Here is a 23,980-nt window from a genome sequence, read left to right as displayed (position 1 = left end):
CCAGCTGCTGATAAAAGGAGGATGCTTCAATACTGTCAGTCACGAACTGCTTCGATCTCTGCCTCTGCCACTGCCCCTGCACGAGGAGACACCACGGGGAAATGGGTCGAGCAGAAGCCATCGACCACTTTGGCCACCTGAGCTCTTTCCCCTCCGAGACACGAGCCAGAACCCTTTGTGCTCCCCTGCCGTTGTGGTCACTTTGTCCCCAGCCTTCCTGGGTCTGTCCTGTGCTATAAGCCTGGATGAAAGACTGTGCCTAGTCTGGGTCTTTTATAGCACTGCCTATCCGAGCACCCACATGCTCTGCTCAAGGGGGACAGAAGAGCAAAATAAACGGTTGTCAGACGCTAAGGCGAAGCATCACGTGAAGTCAACCATTTAAATAAGGAGCCGCAGGTATGGCAACACCCCCCTTCAAGGCTGAGGAAACAAGAGAGCGCCTTAACTTCCCATACAGCCGCCCTTGTCTCCTTTAAGCTGCAGGAAAAGAAGAGATTGTCCAAAAATGAGCAAGCCAGCTAGGACACCCACTGCCTTTCATCCCCTCCTCTTGTGTCCTGCCAGGATCCCAGCTGGGCTCCGTCGCCTGCCCAGCACAGCGTTTCTCCTCAGGAACATGTTGGGACACCAAGTCTATGCCATCCTACAAGGGACTTTCAGGAATCAGATAGAATGAAGAAGCCGCATTATGTTCTCAGGAGATTTATATTGCTCGTGGGATGTTGCTTAACACATCTTTCTGTCCCTCTTCCTTGGTCCTAAAACAATGTTTCTGACAGAACAGAAAGATGGAAAACTGCAATTGGTTTATGATTTGTTCTTTTATATATGCAGATGTTTCACAAACATTTAAAATACCGATCCACGCTGGGAACATAGCGGGTGAGAGAGGCAACACGGCCGAGGACTTCTGGGTCCTGTTCCCGGCCCCATCAGTCGTCGGCCGTGCCATCTCACCCGAGTCACAGCAGAATTACTTCGTGCCTCTGACTCCTGCCCCTTTTTCTGCTGCATTTCTTTAGATGCTGAGCACGTCGTGGGGCAGGAACTACTTCTTTTAAAATGTTTGCGCAGTGCCTGAAATAACGAGAACCCTATGTGCAACTCTTGCAAATGAGATGCTTTGTATTTTAATATCGACATAGACTTTCAGGCAGCCCTAAAGCTGATATTGAATGGGAGCTGATGGACTGAGATGTACTTAGAGCAAAAACAAACAAACAAACGAACAAACAAACAAGAGCTAAGCCATAGTGTAATATTAACCATATGCCCCATATGGGATTGACAGAGATTTTGCACTTATTCCTGAAGGTCCGTGCTGGGCTAAAGGTTACCATATGGTGTAGGAATGCTCTGCAAACACCAACGAGTGGTCATGAAAGTTGAAAACTTGAAGTTACTAAACAGCCAAAGGTGGTTAATTGCAGCTTCTACAACCTGTTTGCCCAGGTATATAGAGCATTCGACTGCTTGGTTACAGGGGATGTTAGCTTTTCTCCTCACACATGACTAACTAATTTTCTACATACCATTTAAAAGAAAATGCAAATAAAAAGTGGCTTTCAAACAGAACAGGATTTCTTCTTCAGCGTGGCCTCTGCAAACCTTTATGAGTTCTATAGTGACTGGTCAGCAAGAGAAGACCAAGAGCCATAGCCAAATGGCTTAGAAAGGAAAGGGAATGGAGTTTTAAGCAAGAAAAGCAAATTCTGATATTTCCAGGAACTGTTTTCCGGTTATGCTGCAAGGTCTCCATCTATTTCGCTAGCAGCTAACTCCTTCCACACACCTCATGCATCGGGCAACTTCCCTTGGCCTCTGATGTGGGCAAAGGCATCTGATGAAGACTCTATTTTCCAAAAGCACTCAACTCTTAAGCGCTATGGACATTTCATCCTAAATAAAGAGCAAGAACACAGATGGACATCGGGAACATGGATCCATGGAGGCTACGTTTATACTGGCAAACGGTGACTGTCGTTCTTCAAGGACTGCAAAAGCAGGGACAAGAAAAGTGGGGCAGGCAAGAACATCAGAAGCATGAAAGAGATCGGGTTTATATCACCATAGTGTGGGACCCAACTATAACCAACAAGAACGGAAGGAAAATAGCTGTATTGGTCTGCCAATATCACCTGGATGGAGCTGTGTTCAAACTGAGTGATAGGTGTCCTTCTGCCAGGCACGGCTCAGGCCATGAGGGAAGACGTTCCTCTGCTGGGAAGTGTCTCCTTATCCACAGAAACTAAACGAAGGAACACGCTGAGATGAGGAATGCCAAGCTAAAACACAACAGGAAAGTGCCCTAAGGCACAGGCGAGACTTCCTCTGCCACTGCAAAGTGTAAACTCAAGAACACAAATCATACAATATATGGAGGTGCAAAAACAACTGGAATTCAGTCTGACATGGAGGTGGAAGGAAGAGGGGGAATTAGGACTTCCAACAGTATAATCCAGCCATTCTCCTACGGTTTTAGTTCAAATGTTCAAAAGTGGGTGGTGATTTAGGTTCTTAATTGTGCCAGAGTCCATTGAGGCACCTCTGTCCCCACCATCCAAGCAGGTGAATAATCTGTTGCAAAAGGCCTGCGCTGGTATCATACAAAAAAGCCAAAAACCCAGAGAAACAAAAAATGGCAAAGTCTTTCCCACCTGGTAGATGTCAGAGATATCACAAGTAAAGTGACTTGAGGAGGAAAGCATGTCAAAAGTTATTTTAATAATCCAGACAGACAGGAGAAGACGGGGGCAGGATTCTGGTGCTAAGCTTTGCCCTAACGGTATGGGAAGTATAGGCTGCAACTGAGCAAAAGGGAAAACAGAAGAAATCCTAAATACTGAAGGCTGGAAAGAAAGCATCACCTGCCGTGCTCAGTTGCAGACTAGACCCCCGCAGCTGGGTTCCCACTTCCCACTTTCAGGAAAAATGCTCTGAAAAGACAAAATGGCAAGCTCAGCGCTGACTAGGAAGCAGGTCTGGTTAACATTATGAAAGGAACTAAATTTCCTTTCCCCCAGCCTCTTCAAGGGTCAGAGATTTGTGTGCAAAATAGCTTGAGTTTTTCCCTGCGGTCAAAGACTGGTGTTTTATTTATTTGCGGTCAGTAATGTTGGACTCTGTCATATTTTGCCATGGTACTCCATTATTTAATAAAGTCCCGTGGACATTGGCCAATACCTTTGCTTGACAGGGACTATTTTCTGACATTGCACCTGGCCAACAGGATCATTTTTTTTACTGAGAGAGGAGGGGAATTAAAGTTACAAGAAATTGGTTTATAGCCCGAAGGAAGGGGAGTTGTCAACCCTCGCAGTGGGTTTTTTTTTTTCCTTAATGTGTCAGATGAATACAGCTGCTTATGCCACAGAGCACTTGTGTGTATATATCAAGCTGCTTTTAAATCCTTCTAAACAGCGCATGCCTTGGCGATTTCCCCTTGTGACCAAAGCAATAACATGCCCAGCCACTGCTTAAGAAAACATTGGGTTTTATCTTTTCTAAAAGTCCTAAGGAAGACCCCTCCAACAGGTCCTTATTCCCCTGTCCCAGGAAGACAACCCAGCTCCTGCAATCCCCTGTGCTGCAGCCATAGTCAGATTTTATCGCCTTTCCTCAAGGCGAGCACCCTTATCGCTGCTCACCGCCAGCCCGGACCCTTTGTTCCCACCCCGCAGACCTGAATCCTGAACATTATTAGATTTTTAGGACGGAGGCGTAGCGTGGTGACACCGTAATACCAGTCCTGCTATTGCAGGGATGAAGACGGTGTGAAAACAGGGACCTCTCTGCCTTCTTAGTGAGAACATTTCGAGACAGCAGCTCCTGGTCCTGGGAAAATAAACCAGGGGAATTAGACAAGAGAAAATTATAAACTGTTGAAGTTCTGGAGTACTTCCAGGTATTCAAACAGGTAATAGATTTGTTTAAATAACTGGAAATCGTTTCAAAACATCAACTTTGCCACATTGTCTAGCTTCTCCTTTCTGGTCCAGCTCCAGTCCAGGAGGTTTCTTCATGCATGAGCTCAGAGAAAAGCACCTCTTGCAGAAATATAGCAAAGCCCCACAGCATTTCTGTGGGGGGTTTTCAGCTGGCACACGTCTAACGCTTTCATGATTTCCTGTTGGGCAGATAGCTTGGGGGTAACGCTGAGATGACATACTGCCCAAACAGCGTCAAGGAACTATCCACAGAACTAAAGCAGCAAGCTAGATAAACGCAATGCTTGTTACTCTCCTCGTTGCCAGAGTCCTTAAGGTTGTTGGGTTCTTGATAACCCAAACACAAATTTTGGCCAAAACTTTGCAGCTAGTTTCAATCAAGCAGGTGGCACAAAAAAGCAGTAGCTCTACTGACTCCCAAAGCCCACCAAGAGAAATCAACAGGTACATCAGCAATAAAAAACTATAATGGTATTTCATCTGGGATGCAGCACTTAAGCATATTTGCTTCTCACAGGACTGATGGTATTTTGAATCTATGTGGATAACCCATTAAACTCCACACACAGTTTATTTTAAGATCTTTTTACCTTCTCGATATCCAACATTAATTTGGGGTAAAGACTGCTATTTGAATCTTTCAAAACCTGTTCTTTTTCTCTGCAGCCCTGGCTAGGACAATAATAATATACTCACGAAGTAGAACTGTCTACCTGTAAATATTTTATAAATATGAATGGACTGTAACTTCAGCACCTCTGAGGTTCTGTATATATCATCCTTGACCCAGAGGTATAGGAAAATATGGTAGATAGTGATTATTGGTTACTCGCGAGAACTGTTGCTGGTTAGGAGATGACACAGATCTCCCGATTCTCACCAATGTTCACAGACTCCCAGACAACCCCCCTTATTTACGTTATTGATCACAAATCAGCTGCAAGATTTACACCATTTTGTATTTAGCTCAGCAACCTATGGAACTGAAACTTGTCAAAGCTGATCTGCCCAAACTGAACTCAAAGTTACCAAGTTCAATGAAGCTTGAGAAAAATACAGAGCTCCATAAAAGGGAAGAACAAGGGGGAGAGGAGGGGAGAGAGGGAGAGAGCGAGCAGGAGAGACCAGCACGATTCACTCACGGAACGGCCAAAGCTCAGAGAATCCACTCGGGCAAAAGCTGATGAAAATCTGACTCGGTTCACTCCGTTGCTCAGAGGATGACTTGTTCCTCCATATGCTCCGTAACAAAAGCACTCCTGATGTCAGTAACATGTGGAGAGAGCAAATATTTCTCAATTGCAAATGATTCATTGACTCAATAAGCATCTGGCCTAAACATCTGATATATATTTAAAATTCCACCTATTTCCTAAAAAATATTCCTTATTTTTGACTGATCAAAACCAAACGACAACAGTAAAAAAAGGTAACAGGATAGTCTGTTTTGATGCCATTTGTGACTAAAGGCAAAAGCTGTTTACCATTGGTGTGGACCAGAGTGGGAGCAATTCTTTGCTAAAGCCCTTCAGCCGCTCCTTTCTCAAGCAGAAGAAACCAAACACGGGCAGTTAACCACCAGCGATGCTACCGGGGGTCTACGGGGAACAATTCGGCAGGGGAGGTGCTGATAACATTCCTGTGCCAAGGGCTATTCCCCAAGGTAATTAGTGACTCAGGCTGCCACGCGCGCACCCACCCCAGGAGGACGTGGCTCCGGCGCCAAGTCGCACCCTTCACCGCTGGTCCCTATCAGATGACTTTTGCCGTGCACGGAAACCAGCATAAGTTACAGATCAATTTATCACTTCGGAGCTGGATCAAACACCAGCCCTCCAGGTCACCGCGGCTCCAGCCATACGTGAATCAACATTTAATATGGCATTAAAATTCTCTTGCGATTGCTTTTAACTTTTGCATGTGTGCTTAGGATTGCAGAGCGTGCATTCTCCTGTGCGGCCAAATGACTGTGTTTTGTAGGCCAATTTCAGCTGTGTGTCCAGAATTACATTCCTCCTCTCCTGGATGATCCAGAGCAAGACATTTCAGCTCCCTGCACCCATTTCCCCCCCTCTTCTTCATCTAGACACAAAGCAGCCTGGTCACAGGGATCGCTGCACACAGCATCCCCCTGTGGCCTGCAGCACGGGCGGGATGTGAAAGAGCATGACACAAGGGCAAATTGTTATCATTCACTCCTCCAGCATTTTAACTTCTTTTCTTTTTCTTCCCCATTTTTGCTGGATTAAGCTTTTTTGACATAAGGCTGACTCTGGGTGTCTGGGCTAGATTTAAAGTTCAATGAGGTTCATTATTTTCCAGGAAACACTCTTCCTTCCTCTCCTTCCATGATTGTTCTCACAGGTTTTAGAGTTTTTTGTTGTTGTTTTTTTTTTTTTTTTCTTTCCCCCTTTCTGGGTTTGACCTTGTTCAGTTGCTCTTTTAGCAAGAGTCTTGTGGGTCTCACAGAAGGTTTCACCACAGTTGTGCTCCCAGTCCAAAAGGGGACTTAGCTGGGCAGATTGCAAGTCTCAGAGCTTCAAGCATGGGTTCAAGCAGTCCTCGGTTCTCACCTTACCCCACATGGAGACGTACACCTCCCAACAGACCGCCCAAGGGCTGTTGCTCTCATCAACTCAAGAGTTCATTCCTGCCCCTGCCTACCGCAAGCAAGGATGGCTTTGCAAGAAGGGCAAGGTGTTTTGCCTTTGCTTTGCAAAATTTAAGGCAGCAATCCTGGGAACTGAAGTCCCCTCTTGAAGCAGGAATACATTCCTTGACCAGACATATCCAGGCTTTTCATTAAACCTATATATACGTGTGTGTGTATATAAGATAATATAGAAATAAAAACTGCCATCTTCCTCCATCACTTCCCACAAGTGTCTTCTCCACCGCCAGGTAACTTACCATCTAGCAAACTTGACTATATTTATTCATTCTGAGCTGCCTAATACCACTCTCCTGGCAGGGAAGACAAGACCTCGGACAAGTGTTATCTGACCTAAAGCCTCCACATCTTTTCCGTCCTTCCAGCACAGTTCACTTAGCTCATGACTGCTCCTGCCCTTCTTTCCTAAGGGTCCCTCAAACACAGGCCAGCGTTACAATGGATATTGCCCTGCTCGCCGCCCGCCCAATTGCCTGCTCTCTTTGCCAAGCCGAGAACGCATGTACTGAACACTTTAAACATTTATCAGGTTCTCTAAGCTCATCTTGGAAGGTTCATCCAGAATTGGTGGGAATTTCCTCTTAAATCTACAGTTCATGGCTCTCTATACTAACTTATGTATACTCCTTATACTCATAATAATTTTTTCTTATACTCACTCTCCTTCAGTTCCAGTTACTCTTCTTCACATCTTTCCCCTTTTGTAGTTACCGAGTAAGAGGCTAAACCAGCTTCACTCACACAAGACAGGTTTTCCAGCCTCCTCATTATTCTGCTAGCCCTGTGCTGCACCTACAGCGTGGACTGTTTCTTTTTTTTTAAAAAAAATTCTTCCTATGAAGGCAGCTGCCCAGAGCCGTAAGCAGCATTTCACACCAGGTCTCTCTCGGCAGTACGACTACAATGCTCCCTTCTTCCCTGGAAAGGGTTGCGCCGACACCGCATCCAACTCAAACTTCCTGTGACTCACTACAGCACCCCGGCTGTCACCTCCTCTGAACCCTTTGCCTTCAGTTTGTTGCCAAAATGTTTATTATTTCTCCCTAAATGCTGCGAGATCTTATCTTCTGCAGTATTACATTTCACATCACTTCTGCTACTGTGATTATTTCGTTCTCCTTGTGGAGATCCAAATCCTGCTCTTTATGGATAATGTTTCCCAACTCCAGGTCATCAGCATACTCCCACATTGACACTTGGTGAAAATATTAATGCAACTTGGTCGCCAGATTTATTTTTATGAAACCCTGCCAAGAAAACTCCCTCAAATCTGTTATTTCTTTTTCCCACATAAGTCACTGCTGTTGCCTTATTAGCCAGTTCCTTACCCATGTTAAATAACAATTTTAGCAGAACTCAAACATTATGAAAATAGAAATTAAAATATTACAAATGCTTAATAAAGTTGTGAAAGATGAAAAAATGTGAATTTTCAATCTATAAATACAGTTATATTACAAAATGAAACAACTCTGCTAGTCTGTCATGAGTAGTTTTTGTTCTTTTTTTTTTTTTTCTTGGTCACTTGCCTGCATGTATTTAATAATTCTTTCCCTCCAAATCTGTACTGAATATTCTTTAGTATTTGAAGCTGGATTGACAAAGGGGGTAGGTATTAAAATCCCATATCATGGCCTTCTTAAATATAGGTACTTTTATTTGCTGTTCATTAACTACACACTGAATTCCCAAATTCAATAGTTTGAATCAAAGTTCTGATAAAAATCATGACCAATAATTTCATGTCTGAGTTTTTCTTAGTTTTGTAAGACAGAAATGGAGATGAAGCAGATTCTTTCTGTAACTCTTCTATTGGTGTTACACGTGCCAGCGTTGCCTTCATTAACCAAAGCAAAAGGAACAAGCACTCTTAATTTGAGCTAGCTGAGGTAAAAAACTGTGTTTAAAAAATAATCAAACTCGCAGGTCTTTATGAGCTAGTAGGTTTTAAGTTCTAATAACCCATTTCCCAGTCTTTAATTCAATCTGCTAACAGGTACAAAACCAACAGCGTCCTTTGCTGGCCTAGACTCTACTTTGAGCTGATGCTGCATTAACACTCCTCTCCTGGTAGTGAGCAGAAGAGCTCAGCCCAGCAATGTCTAACCAAGACCCTCCAAGTCTTTCACACGGTTTTTCTGGCATGTTTGGTCTATGACTGCTCCTGCCTCCCCCTCCAAAGAACCCCTTAAATACAAGCTCCATGAATTGCTTTGCCAGGTGCCAGCTGCAATTTCTCCTGGGAAATACACAGGTTGATGTTAATCTCCCATGACACTGGGAAATTACAAATATAATCCCTCTGGGATGAAAAAAAAATAGAAAACACCCTGATTTTCCTCTTCTGTCTTCATATAAAGACAGTTACATGGAAGACAGCAGCCCACAGGCCTGTTGCCTACCGAGATACGTCTGTTCAATACTCCTTCTGCAGCAAATGGCCCTAAATTTGCGACTCTACAGCCATGGATTGTCTATGTTTCCTTCATTCCCAAACAGGCTAATGGGTCTGGAGACATCTTACTGACCAAACACTGCAACAAAAATCTTATTTCCACCTCTTTGGATCAGATCTAATACTGGAGACTAAATTAAAGGAAAAAAAAAAAAAAAAAGCAGGGAGGAAAGAAAGAGAAGCTGCAGCAGTTGAGGACAAAACTCCAAGCCAGGACTTAGCCACCATTACCACAAGCAATTCCGTTAAACTAATAAAATCTGGATGAACGCTAGGCAAGGCAAAGACTCGCGCAAGCTATCAATCCACTCGTTGGCACCAATCCACCTTTCTGGTAACCCACCACGCAGCCGCCATTTCAAGCTCCCGGTCCCGTCAGGGCAAGGCGGCGGACAAGGGTGCGCGGGCCCTTCTCCCTTCCTCCCGGTTTTCCACGATAGCCTCGTCACCCAGGAGCAGGTCGTTACAGACGGGCACGCACACGCTCTGCTGCCAATATTCATCAGCAAGGACTCAACACGCTTGCAAAGCGCGGAAAATCGGTGTCGCTGAAAGTCAGTGAGCTCAGCACCCTTTCCTGGGGATGCCCAGCACCTCTGAAGATCAGGCCCTCAGGTACTCGCTATGTGAAGACATGAATAGACCTTTCTCTCTGCCCTCACCGCAGACACTGGCAGCATTGTTAAAGCGCAACCCGGGCTAACGTGGCTGAAAATTTGGCAGGGCCGCGCTGGGGCAGCCGTGCTCCCCCAGCGCGCAGGGCACCGAGGGATTAGCCGCCCTCCCCCACCAAGCAGGTGAGCCCAAACCCTTCCCAACTCACTACATGTCAGTTTACAAGTAAAACATCAGGTATAAATGCAGCTATTGTTAAGGTGAAGCAGCCATCCTGGCCGGGGGAGTTAGATTAGCAATTTACCCTTTGTAAAAGGATTAGCAGAGCCCTATTGTTTCAGTGTTTATTTATCAATTTGCATTTTTAAATGGAGGCATATATCTGACAAGGGCCCGTGTTCTCCGTGTACCCTGGGCCATACCGTTTTCTTCCAACTCCCCACTGCCAGAACCTACCAGAGCATTTTACAGACCAGAAATTGAGGAGAAACCAAATCTTTGGCAAGGCTGCGGCTCACACGACGACGTTTTGTTGGGCTGGCTGGCATTCAGGAGTCTTTTGGCTGAGAGCGACTGCTGCCGTGTAGATCAAACACCAGAACTGGTTTCTCGCCTGTCCTCCGACAGCCGAGCCGAAGGCACAGACATTGACAGCCCGCTCACCGGAGTTTCCAAGCCCACGGCCTGCAACACCCCGCCGGTGGCAGGTCGCTCCCTCACACGGATCGCAGGCACCAAAGCAATGAAGCCTTGGGATGAAACATCTCTGTCACAGCACTGATTCCACACGAAGCCCCTCAAATAATTTGTACACCTTTCGCCGGGCTCACAAAAGCCTTGGTTTTTCTTTTTTCCCCACTGATGAGGGTGGTGGTGAAGAAATTACTTGGCCCACAAAGCACAGAGGTTAGCACCAACACAGCAGCTCTTGGCATCCCAACATCTCCGACGGGTCCTAAGCTGAGGTTGCGTCGGGCACTTACATGGTCTTTTGGGCGCCTCGTAAACGAGTATTTATTGCCGCAAGGCCTAGTTCGGTCTCCACAGGCCGCGGGGACTCCGCAGTGGAGATCAAGTTGAGGGAAGAGGTTTCACACAGAGCCCCTGGCAGCAGGGGAGAGGGGGAGCACCGCTCGCCCCGGCCAACTCTGCCAGGAGCCCCGGCCGGCCATTTGGCAAACGGCAGCTGCTCACTCCGATTAGGCAAAAATCCCTTCGTTAGAGGGAACGGGGATGTTTTGGAAGGTAAGTGAGAGAGCAGCTTTTTTAATTAAAGTGACGCCAGTGCATTTGTGCTCTGGTGCAGCCCCACACCCTGTTTTTTCATAAGACAGCAATTTAGGAAGCTATTCTTTTAAAACCATAAAAACAGTTTAGAAGACTAACAAGCATCCAGCTGTGCTAAATTACTTTCCTACTCCCCCAGGACCCTGCAGCAAACTATAGCACGTATTTTACAGGCATATGATTTATTTACATGGAGTAACATACAGGTATTGGTTCTGACCCGTAAAACCCCTCTACAGCCGGGGTCCTACACATCCAAAACCCTCCTCCCAGCCCGGGCTCCACAGCCACAGCTGTGCTGGAGCAGGACCTCTGGTCATGAGAAGTGGGAAAAACCAACTGCAGGGTGTTCTCTGGCTTTTTGTAACTCCCTCCCGGCCACCCATTTCTTTTTCTCTTTCCCCAAACAATTCTAGTTTGTTGAGCATCAGGCACCTCGCACAGGCAATTCATTTTTCCTGGTCATGGGGGAAATGAGGAGGCTCTGGTGGGACACGCTGTAAAGATCTTAAAATATGTTTTGTGCTGCTGGCTTATTGCAGATACTCTGATTTGTGGTCAAAAAGGGAGGCCACGAGTGGTCTCGATTAAGGACACGAATTTAGGAATTATCAAGGAGCACATACGGAAAGCAACAGGCATTCTGCTCTGAGGATCGTGTGCAAACATTTAATAAAAAAAACCAACAAAACAACACACACACACACAAGGAAGGGAGAGTGGTGTTTCAAATGCAAGGGACAGACCCTGTCCCACAGAGCTTATAATTTACATTTAGATTAGCACAAGTCACAGTAACATTGCAGGGAAGGTGGATAAGGGTTACAACAACAAAACTTTGTGGCTGACCTGCATTGTAATTTCACTAATTAGAAAAAATGAAATGTTTCCAGTCAATAAATCAGCACTATTGACATTTCTATAAATTTGAGGGAGGTACACAAATACCTGTGGGATAAACTCTTTGATTGGATTTAGCCATTCTACTCTCTAGAGTAATGGTTTTCAATCAACAGTCTTTGAGGTCTGCTTTAAAGATACGTAAAAGGTATCTTAGGAAGAAACAAGCCTGCTCCCTAAACTTACATTCACTGTATAACCCTGAATACTTCTGGTGGGCAGGAAAGAACAAATCATGTAATACCATAAGCAATTCCTCTAGAATGACAGGTGAGGAGATTTCTTCCTCTTCTTTCTCAACTCAGACAAATGGATTACCACATCCTGATGGACAAGGGCTGGCAACCTCCCAGTGCATGGAGCTACCAACTGCTCTATAGGAGCTGGACTCACAAGGCTGGCCACTGGTGAGCCTTCAAGTGCCTGTAAACACTGACCTACCTATGAATGTGGCAAAGTTGCGACCAAGTCTTCTCAACAGATCTGCAGAGGCCTCAGTCATCTTTTAGACTGGACTAGGGTGGCTGTTACCAATAAATGTCGGAACATACCTCAATATAGCAACAGCCCACACACGTTCATCTATCACCAGGTGCCATGGCTATAACACAACACACGGCAGCAAAACAACGGCACCGCTGGCACCACCACCATGCTTTTATTGGTATTGTATGCACCTCCCTTCACGAGGCAGCAGCGCGATCTGGGAAGGTGGTGGTGTTGGCACACGTGGTCATTCACAGCTCTTCCCATAACAAGGCCCCTCTACTTTCTGGTTTGCCGAGGTTCCCCTCTCAATATGGAAGGGCAGAAGTGATTGCATTGCTCCAATACCTCTTGACACTCCTCCAAAGTTGGCGACAGCAGCCTAAGATCCCTCTGCGAAGCAAACTGCCAATGCCAAGAACTGCAGCGAAGCGTCGTTTCTGTCCAGCTCAACGTTCAAGGTTTGATAGTGTAGGTGGAACGACTACCAGGCATGGCTGGAATGAGAGCTGTGTGAACACAACTGAGTATATTGCCTGATCCAAAGAAGAATCGAAGGAAAAAGTCAATTACTCAGCACTGAGAATGCTTTCCCATTCGGCTAGCTAGAAACAGACCAAGGATCTCTTGGGTATTGTTAATATTTAAGCCAGTTCGTTCCTCTGTCCTGGATTATCACCAGATTTTCAGCCTAATACTCTGCTCTCATAAACTTTCTGGATTTAAATGAGGAAATAGAAATCAATATACATTCAAAGCCAGATGAGCTTTTGGATGGCAACCACGTTCTGGCAATTTAGCAGAATTTGTGTAAGCACATGTGTCTGGGCTGGGATTTCAGCACAGAAACTGGAAATCCTTCCAGAGGTATCTTTTGTTGCCATACTTCAGATTTCCCCTTCCACTCCCTGCCAAAATTGCTCACCGAGTGAATGAGGCTTCCTGAACTCAGCAATTGGCTGGAATCAAGACACTTTCTATTTTAACTCCAAAATACCAAAAGGCAAATCAATTATGGTTTTAGAATGTTCACAGTCGATTGCTTTAAGCAAAACAAGAGGTTGAGAACCACTTCTTGTTTAGTTTTAAGGCAAGCAGAGGGAAGAGATATTGTTAGAAGAAATAAACACACAAATCACAGAAAAAAAAAATGATAGAAAATCTTAAATATGAGTAAAGGTTTCTTAGAGATATCCAAATCAGGAGATGGAGTTGTCCAAATATGTTTTCTTCAGAAAAGCAGGCAGGTAGATGGCATTGCTGCGTACAGTCTTCAGCAAAACCTGTATTTTTGTTATTTGTCTGCACAATACATGAGTAAGGTGGAGACTCAATCTCCCCCACAGACCTTCTGCAGTAAACAGTAAAGAACGCAACACAGAAAGCAGAGTGTTGTGTTCATGAAGCACTAAGGTGCAAGACTTCAGGGTTACATCAGACTCCACTCTGACATATTCCAAAGATGCTACAGGCACAAAATGGCAGTTCCGCTTCAAAAAATACTGTACAGTTGGATGACCAGAGAGTATTTCATGGTCAAGGCTAAATGGACACCAACGCACCAGGTAAAATAGCTACATGCCAGGCAAATAGTCTAGAGTACCGTGACTACTGTTTAAAGGAAAACAGATAGAGCGAATTGATAAGGCAGGGGTCAACAACTGGTTCTGATATAAAACATTTCACGAAAAGCAGACCAGATCATGCTACAGTAGCTTTTATTGCAGAAATCAGTAGGCCAGCACAGCTATTCCTAAGTATTGTACGTACACAAGTGCCTCATGCTCAGGCCAGCCAGCATAGAGCTGAAATGGAAGCATATAACAAATTAGTGTTAATAAGCAAACAATCATTAGAAGTGTTAACAAGTGATGGTGGAGAGGCTCTGTTTTTCATTTTATTACTAATCTCTAGTAAGTGTTATTATCCTCATAGAATAACATTTTATTATGAAATGCACATGCACAGCATTGAAGCCTTTGATAGTCCACTGCTTGCCAGCAGCAGCAGAACTGTAAACAAAGTGAAAGAATAATTTCTGAAATGCCGACAGCCATTGGTATTCACCAATTTATAGGATGCAGAGAGGGCCAATACGCTGCAGCACAAATAACAGGAATTTACTATGACCTGGGGATCTAAGGAATCAATTGAATACTCAGTTGCTTCCCATTTTTCAAAAGAGCCTAACCATACATGCTTAATCTCAACTGTTTTGTGCCTGAACCAGGGTCTCGAGTCTGTTAGACATTTTCAGTTCTTTTTAGCCAATAGACTCCTTCGACATTGCCCTCTTTTATAATACAGCAAACAGCTGCGACTAATCATTTTTCATTATGGTTTTGTGTATCTGTTTTGTTTTACAGTAAATTTTAAACAACAAAAATGCAACCGAGCAACTTCTGCTCAGTGTATGAGATTTTTCTGAAGACTGGCAGAATTAGGCATGGTATCAGATAAAATTAGGACAATGTGTTTATTTGAAACTATAGCTAGGAAAAAGACACAGGGTGAGGAAAAAAAAAACCAACCCACCACACTTTGAAATGAAGGAGCTTATAGGGCAAGACAAAGACAGACTTACTCTTTGCCTACTTTCTATTACTGTTCTTCACAACCAGATGCCCTGAAAATTATTGATGCATTTTATATGACTACCTATTTATTCATTGTAATCATTTCTCTAGCTATGGCATACGACCAAAACCGTAAGTCAATGAGGCTTATGTTTCTGTGTTGCAAATACACAGTCTCCATCCTACATCATAACCGAGTAGCACCAAGCCCCTTCTGAGCTACCTTCAGCAGCAACACGACACAGCAGATAAAGCACACGCGACTCATTTTACTGCCATGTGTAAGCTAAACTTAGGAAAGTTTACTGAATTATTAAATAAGCAATTATGATAACATAAGATATTAAATACAGATAGGGTTGTGTCAACCAAGCTACTAATTTTGGTTTGGTTGTGGGTGGTTTTTTTTTTTTATTCTTCCCTGCAGAAATATTAGAAATACTGAAGTAAGCATGCTGCCTTCCCTTCCAACACATACCTCTCTCTTCAGAAGATAGCTAAAAATCAGTGAAGAAAAAAAGAAGAATACAATACAGCCAAGTCCTACTGGGGAATAGGGTTTTAATGAACACACAAAGCAACTAGGTGACATCTTTATCAGCCCTCATAAACCTTGATTGAACACACAGTGATAAGGCCTGTTTAAACTGTCATCCTCATGATAACACAGGCAGAGACAACGCGGGCCTTAGCAACGACCTGTGTAAGAGAGGCCCTTCCAAAAGTGCAGGCACCGTTAGGTAATGTATATCATGTAAACAGTTCAAAGCTTGCGCGGCCGGTTTGTTTGTGCGACGGTGGGAGGCGGAGGGCTGGCCGAGCGGGTATATGCACATCTTCTCGTGGCATTGGCTTGGAAGGGCATTTGCTTCAGAGCTTCAGGTTTTGGGGATGGCGAGTTGCTTGGGGAAGATGGGCGCTTCAAGTCAGAGTGACCTTTAGCACTTGGATCTGCAAACACCAAGAGTTTCATACAGGTGGTCTTAAAGGACTTAAGGAAAGCTTGCAGTGTTTTTTTCTTTTTTCTTTTTTTAAAACCAACATCATCCATGAGGTGCATAACACTCTGCACTAGGAAGCAATTGGGCATTTGGGGTCAGCGTGACTATGGAAGTTGGCAGTGACGTGACTTCAATCAGAGGATCTGGTCTTGGCTACCTGGGATACTTAGTTTTAAGTATTTCACATCTTTTTCAAGGATCTCCAAGAAACATCTTGGCAACTGCACAGTTAGTAAGCAAGGATTTAATTTGTCTATTTTTCTGTATTTATCTCTAGCTTAAAAAACCACCCAAAACTTACACCTGAACTTTTATTCTTTCTCCTCCAAACTGCTCTTCCCTCACTCCAATGCTTGCAGTGACACCCACTGGCTGTGGCAGGGCGAGTTTCAGAGAACCACGACTAAAATGCTTCAGCACACTGACAAGATCACCGACACACACAAAACTCGAGAAAAACATCGCCTCCAAAAAGCTGGCATTTTGTCAGCTCGCTTAACAGTACAACTCAGCACCTGTATTCAATACAGCTCTCTTCCATTAATAGCTTTAATAGGTAAATAATGATCAACAGTTACTTGTTAAGTATAATTAAATATACATTTGTATACAATTACTAGTTCATTAATAATTCCCACTGCTTGGGAAGTGGAAGATATTAGTTCATTTTATGCCTATCTGGTCTTTGGCAAGATTGTGCAATAGCATCAGTACTAGGTTTTAGTTTTCCATCAGGCAAACCCTAAACCGAGCTGGTACACCACCGCATCCCTGCCTGGCGGGGGAGGCATTGCAGCTACTCAGACACTCATTTATGCTTTCGTAGGCGTCTTTGCAGACACCAGCAGATTTCTTCTAGTAACCCCAGCAGCATTTTTCTCATTTCACATACAGGAAAGAGGGGAAACACAGAACTGAGTGACCTGAGTAAAGACTCAAAGGAAACCCGTAGAAACCAAACCTAACAAATCCCAGTTTAATGGCCTCGATTAGAAGACGACTTGTTTCTTCAACTCTGTTAGAGCAATTTCTCTAGAACACATGTAGGTTCTTATATTTAAACAAAATTATCCAGGTTTAAGCTGGAACACAAACAAATAGCTCCTGTTACACAAAGTGTTCACCAAAAGAAAAGAGTAGGTTTTAATTTAACTACAACCTGATGGCTTGGAAAGGATCAAGGGAAACTTCAGAAATACTTGGAATAAAAAAATTAGGGAAAAAAACCCCACCAAACTACTTTTTGCCTGCAGTATGGCATGAGCCAAGAGCAAATGGCTCCTGGCTGTGAGCACACAAGGTGTGTTTGCTGACTTACTCAGACTGGAAAGCATTTTAGTCAACTTTATGTTATTTCCCGCATCTACAGCCGCTGACGTTCTCTCCGGAGGAGGGTCAGAAGCAGGACTATTATATTCATGGAAAACACATTTATACAGTGCTTCCCACAGAACTGAAAAAAAAAAAATAAATAAAACAACGTTACCCCATGCCTTCCCAGCCAAACTTCCTCCTGAAGTGAAAAATCCTTCCCTTTGATAAGCAAGCTGTGTCAGACCACATTTCTGTCCCTGACAAAAGAACCACTCTCCCTTGGCTTGCTCCAGTTTTGGCAGTTGTGCTCAGCAGATCCACGCTGCTCTTCCCAGCTGGTCACCACACTTAACCGAGCCACAAGTTTATCTTTGACCCGAACAATAAAATAAAAACAAGTTATGCCCAAGCAAGTAGTTCCTGTGGATAACACTGCCCACCTCAGCTCCCAGGCAGACAGTTCTCCGGGTTAGAAATTCCATCAATAACCTAACACGTCATTAAAGACCGACCTCTCCTCCCCCCTATCCCCTTTTCTTTTTTTTGCCTGTTCAGGCTCACAGTTATCTACAGAGGTCTTCAATGCTACATATACACAGACCACAGCAAAATAAGCAAGGCTTGTTAGCTTCCCTTCTTCCCTCAGATGTTCTTTCCATACCAAGAGGAAATCAATTAATACAGCGTGGGGAGGGACACTTTCACTTGGAAAATTGAAAGGTGGTGCCTTTTAGATACTCTTGTTTCTAATCCACTGACAACCAACCCAAGGATACACACAGCAACCGTAAGTTGGGGTAAGCGCACCGAGCACCACGCGGGTCTAGCTCCAGGTTCCCTGCGGTACTACTGACCTCCTCTCAGGCCAGCTACCCTTCGAGAAAAGCCAGATTGTACTAGCTCATGAAGAATATTATGTTATCATGGATGCACCACACTTCTACTCCTACTGCTAGCTACTACTGACACGGTATTGTGCCATGAAGACGTCTTAAGCTACACCTATCCTTCAAGCAAAGGTGCTACACTGCAGCTCACACGGCATTGCCCAAGTTAGTGCTTGGTCACAACAGGGAAGAGTTTAACCTAGGGTGTGCTAAGCTCTTATCTATCTTCCCCAGAAAAACCTGTCAGCCCCAAGTCATCTCTATTAGTATTCCCACAAGCATTTAAGCTTAACACACATACCTGATAAAACAAATCAGGCCCAATTTCATAGGAAAGGACAGGCCAAATCCCAGAATTCCAAGCACAGCAGTGATACCCCCACTGATTTCTTCTCTAAATTACATGCCATTTGAAGAAAGTAAGGCAGCCCGACATTTGGTAATTGAACATGGACAGAAAGAAAAAGAGTAGACCAAATCAACATTAGAGAATAAAGTCCTTTCCCTGTCCTGGGAAGTTACAGCAGATAACACTAGCTCTCCTGTGCATCCTCAAGTGTATCCTCACACCCGTGGAAGGATGCTCTGGGGAGAGGTAGGGTGGTGGTCGGGAACAGATGGGACAGACACATGGCATGTATGTTTGATTTGAGTCAATCCAGACAGCAAGTAGCAATTAGGGCAGCATTTCTGGCTAAATGAAAACTGGCAAGAGAAATGAAAACTAGGTGCAGTTCCCATCCAGAAGAGGGGGGAAGAAAAAAACACTTCCTTTGTTAAGTCCTCCTGTCCAAATGACCTTTTTTTTTTTCCCCCTTTTCTGAACACTATTTAACTACCTACTCAAAGCTGAGAAACTCCTGCAAAAGCAAAACTACGAAATCAGCCAATGACTAACTTTTCCCAGAGTGCTCAACAAGGGCTTGCCAAATCTTGGTGTCACCATTTGATCCAGCATAGCAGATACAGCCTAAAATTAAATGTCTGGTATACCAATCTTGTTAATGAAGACATGCTTTTCATACCCAACTAATTTTCGTGCTACTTACCAGTAAAGCAATGCCAGTTCAGGACAAGTAGATGCCCAGAGGGCTTGGCCCATTCAACCCTACTCGGCTGCAACACTTTAAAAGTGGCCTCTGACTACAACCTGCTGCCGAGCAAGGACCTCACACAGCTCAGTACCCAGCAGTTCATCTGCAGCAGATTTTTGTTACACCGCTACCTGTTTGCAGACAGCCACAGTTCACAGTAAATCCAAGTGAACATCACTTACCCCTTTACATCCTCCGTGTGTGTCCTGAGAAGAGACTTGTAATAGGTAGAACAGCAGATCCATAATTTCTGCATCAGGGACTGGCTTGTAACTCCCACACCTTCCTTCTCCACACGTGGAATAGTTCCAGTTTAACTATAGGACTCCAGAGAGATTTGGTGTGGAGGGACCTATCCAGGGTGGTGGGGCATGCAACACAAAGAAGATGGCAGGGCTACAGCAGGACTCAACGTCTCCATAACACAAACTCTCAAGAGAGGGAACAGGAGAATTTAAAACTCTTCAAGAGACCACTCTTGCCATCAGAGTTTCTCACCTCACAAAATTCCTAAGAATTAGGCCTATGACCACAGTTTAGTTTTAGGTTTCCCCTTGCCCTTATTCTAACACACTTTTCTATTCCAACAAGAAGGTGCGAAGTGCTTCCAGACTCTATGCCCTCCACGTGAAGTGGTAGAATACAGTTTCAGAGGACAACAGTTACACGAAGGCTCCCTCAGCCTAACATAGAATCAGAATCACCTGACCGAAACCCAAGAATAATATGAATTAGATGCTTTAATTGCCACATGCTATAGATTAGACAAATACAGTCAAAAAGCTTGGGTGCAATACTTTGAATTGTAAGGCTATAGTAGAAACAGCTTAACTAAGCCCTTTGTGTTAGGAAAAGCAGCCTTGTCTAGACAGATCTGAAGTAGTCTTTATTTTATAACTCTCATCACTAAAAGGAAGAAGAGAGGAAGAATGATAGCACTATATTTCAAAGCCAAACTATATAACATGCCCGTTGGGGAATAAATGCTGTATAATTGCTATTTATTTTATATAGCTTTCATACAGAGTATCACAAGATACCTTATGATCATATATACACAGTAGGGATCATGAAATCTTAGTAAAAGAGTATTACTTGCAATGTAGTTCCAGATTTACTTTATTCAAAGAGGCAGAACTTTCTCATACTTCTCTGCGGAGGCAGGAAGAAGCCCAGTAACAGGACCCCTCTCTTTGTGAACAGCCCGTGCTCTTGCAAGCGATCCTACTGAACTGAACAGATTTCCTCCAGGTAACTTAAGTGAGCAAGATTTACATGACTAGGAGACAGTAACTTCCACCCAGAGTGAGTTTCTCTGAGAAGTACCTTAAGTTGTCACCAAAACCTGAACCTGAGATATGGTAACAACAAAAATTTCAGGCAACCTATGGGAGAGAGAAAAAAAAAACAACAAAAAAAAACCAAACAACCCTGAAACATTCACTTGTTCCTGATTTTCCTCACATGGTTGAGAACAGTTGTAGTTAGACCAAAAGTACCGTTCCTACCCTTTCCTCAGGTGGTAACCAAACCCTCTTTCTTATACTGCCAATACAGAGTAGCAAGGGATGTTGATAAATTAATGTGAAATTTTGTTAAGGCTGAATTCAGGAATTCCTCCTGTCAGTACACGCAACCAAGAGTGGAGTCAGACACAAGGATAGGGCCCCACCGTGCTTACGCCAAAGTCCTGTGCCAACCTCACTGTAATGGAGAAAAGAACTGCATTGAGAAGGGACATATCAAGATGGAAGGGACACAGTTCTGCTATCAAAAAAACAGACATAGAAAAAATTGAAATGGAGGACTTGAGCAGTGGGAGACAGAAGCACTGAACACATGAAATGCAAAAACCGTAACAGATGCAAAACAGAGAATAACAAGTGTGGCAAACATAGATTCACAGAACGGTTTTGGTTGGAAAGGACCGTACAGACCGTCTCATTCCAAGCCCCCTGCCATGGGCAGGGACACCTCCCACCAGACCAGGTTGCTCACAGCCCCATCCAACCTGGCCTTGAACACTTCCAGGGAGGGGACATCCACAGCTTCTCTGGGCAACCTCTGCCACTGCCTCACCACCCTCACCATGAAGAATTTCTTCCTAATATCTAAATCTTCCCTCTTCCAGTTTAAAGCCATTACCCCTTGTCCTATCCCTACAGGCCCCTGTAAAAAGTCCCTGCCCAGCTTTCTTGTAGGCCTCCTGGGTACTGAAAGGTAAGGAAGGTCCCTTGTTAATTCAGCAAACATAAGTAAGAACCTGTGCCAACCTGAATGACTTTGACCATCTAACAGTCCTATTTGTGAAATATGGCTTTGGTACAAGGGTTGGAAATTTTTGTCTAGGGATAGCTGTCTGGTCTGTTCAGCCTCTTGGTAGAAAGATAATGAGTTACTTCAAACTTCCGTCTCCAAGTAACTTGCATACTCAGGGAAGCCTTGAGAAGCTGGACATTCCTTCCACTGAGCAGACTGATAGGCTTCAAAGCATATTTAACTGTAAACTGTGTTACTATAGGGTGGAAAATATTAATTGGCTCCAGCCATCTAGGGAGACTGCGGTTATCATTAAGAATATGTGGGACACTCATACAAGAATTCTTTTCCCCTGCTTGCTGGACAAGCTCTCTCATACAGTTTATCTGCTCCAACTGCATGCTTTTGAAAAAAAAGCTAGACTAAATGAATACTTTCAACTAGAGCTAAAGGTAAACACTCCACTGGAACTTTGCCCTAATCAATAGTAGCAATGTTCATGTCACATGAGAGTCAGAGGATAGAATATGGTGCTTACTGAAGTCAGCAAATAATCTAATTATACTTAGCCTGCTTGAAGAAGGGGACAAGTGAGGTCTGGTCCACCCACATATTAATGCAATCATCATTATCCTTATCCCTTGTTTGCTTTGTGCTTATACGACAAAAACCTTGTCACAACGGGAGAATGCTACTGACCTCTTGTGGAAAAACTGCTCCGACTTTTTAGGATGCACAAGCCTCGCTGGCGAAGTCAGCTCAGGTTTGGCTACTTACCTCCTGCAGATTTCTTTTTAAGGAAAATTCCATGAAATGGTGTTATAGTGCTGCAAGGGGTCAGTATAGTCTCACAAGCATATTTTCCTGATTTTAGGAAATTTTGCAGAAATTAAGTTTTTTATTAACTTCTTTAGGGCGTCAACAAATCTTAACTGTAAGAAACGGATTTTGCACTAAATTTCCTTTAAGTCTTGCATTGTTGCAGAATAAAACTTATACATTACCAGTTGGCACAGCCTTGATTTCTAATGTAATTTAAATTATTTCAATCCATCATAGTATCACTCTCTAAAAACTGTTCTTCAAAAAAAAAAACCCAACAACTTAGCTCCTGGAGACCCTGGATATACTACTGTCATTACTGCAAAGGAAACAACATATTTAAAACCCTAAAGTATTTTTTTCAGCTAAAATCTTTTCATAAGTATCAAGCAGAGTTGATAGGCTTCATTCTTTAAAGGAAAAGCTTTCCAACGCATGCTACTTTGTTGACTTGAACAGGGCTGCACAAAGCACAAGAACAAGATCTTCAACAATACTGTTTCTGACTAACTGAAATTACCTTTCCATATTGTGAAAAACCAAGCCTGAAAAGGAAGGCTATTGCTTTTTATTCAAATACTGTTGCTAATTTTTCTTCCCTAAATAAAACAGAATACATCCATGAAGAACCCCCCTCTGCATTTAATTAAACACCAAATCCAAAGGAAATCTCCATGGAGTTTCATCATCCCTGTTCCAAACAGATGGCTGCGTACTGGATACAGCTGGAATTAGCTGAAACAGCGAAGTGCATTATACAGAGATGAATTATATTATACAGTATTTTTATCATAAAGTATATTAATTACATTGTACGATATGAGGCAGCCTTCTCAAAATCTAAAAATATCAGAATCAAAACACCAGCAAAACCAGCAGCTTCCCTTGTGACCAACATTAGGGGCTGAAACCCCAGAGACCAGAGAGACCAAGTCTTAAACTTGTGCCAGCGCTGCTTCCATCACTTTCAATGAACAGGTATGGAGAAGTATGTGAATGGCTTCTAAGTCCCAAAGCAAAGAACAAGTGGCTATTTAAAATCTATTTTGACAATTTGCATGAATACTTTTCAAATAAGAAGGCAGGAAAAAAGATATCTGAAAATATTATGTTTTCCTATATACCTGTCACAAACCAGAATTGAAGAAATCTTGAAAGACGAAAAGAAACTGAGAAAGAGAGCAACAAACCTTTTATTCTCTCCATTCATTTTTCACCTGTACACTACGATAAATTAAAACACTAAGCCATTGAAGTCTGGTTGGTTTTGTTGCCTTTCATTATATATCCGTTTTTTTGAATGCATCCATTAAATTGAATCCTAAAAGTATGAACTATGATGCAGCAACTGTTGTCTCAGAATATGGGAGTTACTGTATCTGCCAGGAGATTTTTAAATGATCACCTTCAGGTAGCCAGATCTGCAAAGGTCACTCAATTAAAAGGAAACCCAGATTCTAACATAAACTTAACAGCAGCTCTAATCAGTATTATGAACTGCATATTTACAGAAAAATTTGCACATATGGCATAGATAAAAATTTTAAATCAACTTTTTGTTATTACAACATAATCCACCCTTCATACTTCTACTGTGCTGCTTAAACAATATTTGAGTATCTGCGAGATTCAAAGGCAGGCAGCATTTCTGATGTTGCTACAA

This window comes from Cariama cristata, unplaced genomic scaffold, assembly GCF_000690535.1.
Source record: "Cariama cristata isolate BGI_N322 unplaced genomic scaffold, ASM69053v1 scaffold1309, whole genome shotgun sequence".
NCBI lineage: Eukaryota > Metazoa > Chordata > Aves > Cariamiformes > Cariamidae > Cariama > Cariama cristata.
Note: the sequence above shows the minus strand (reverse complement) of the source record.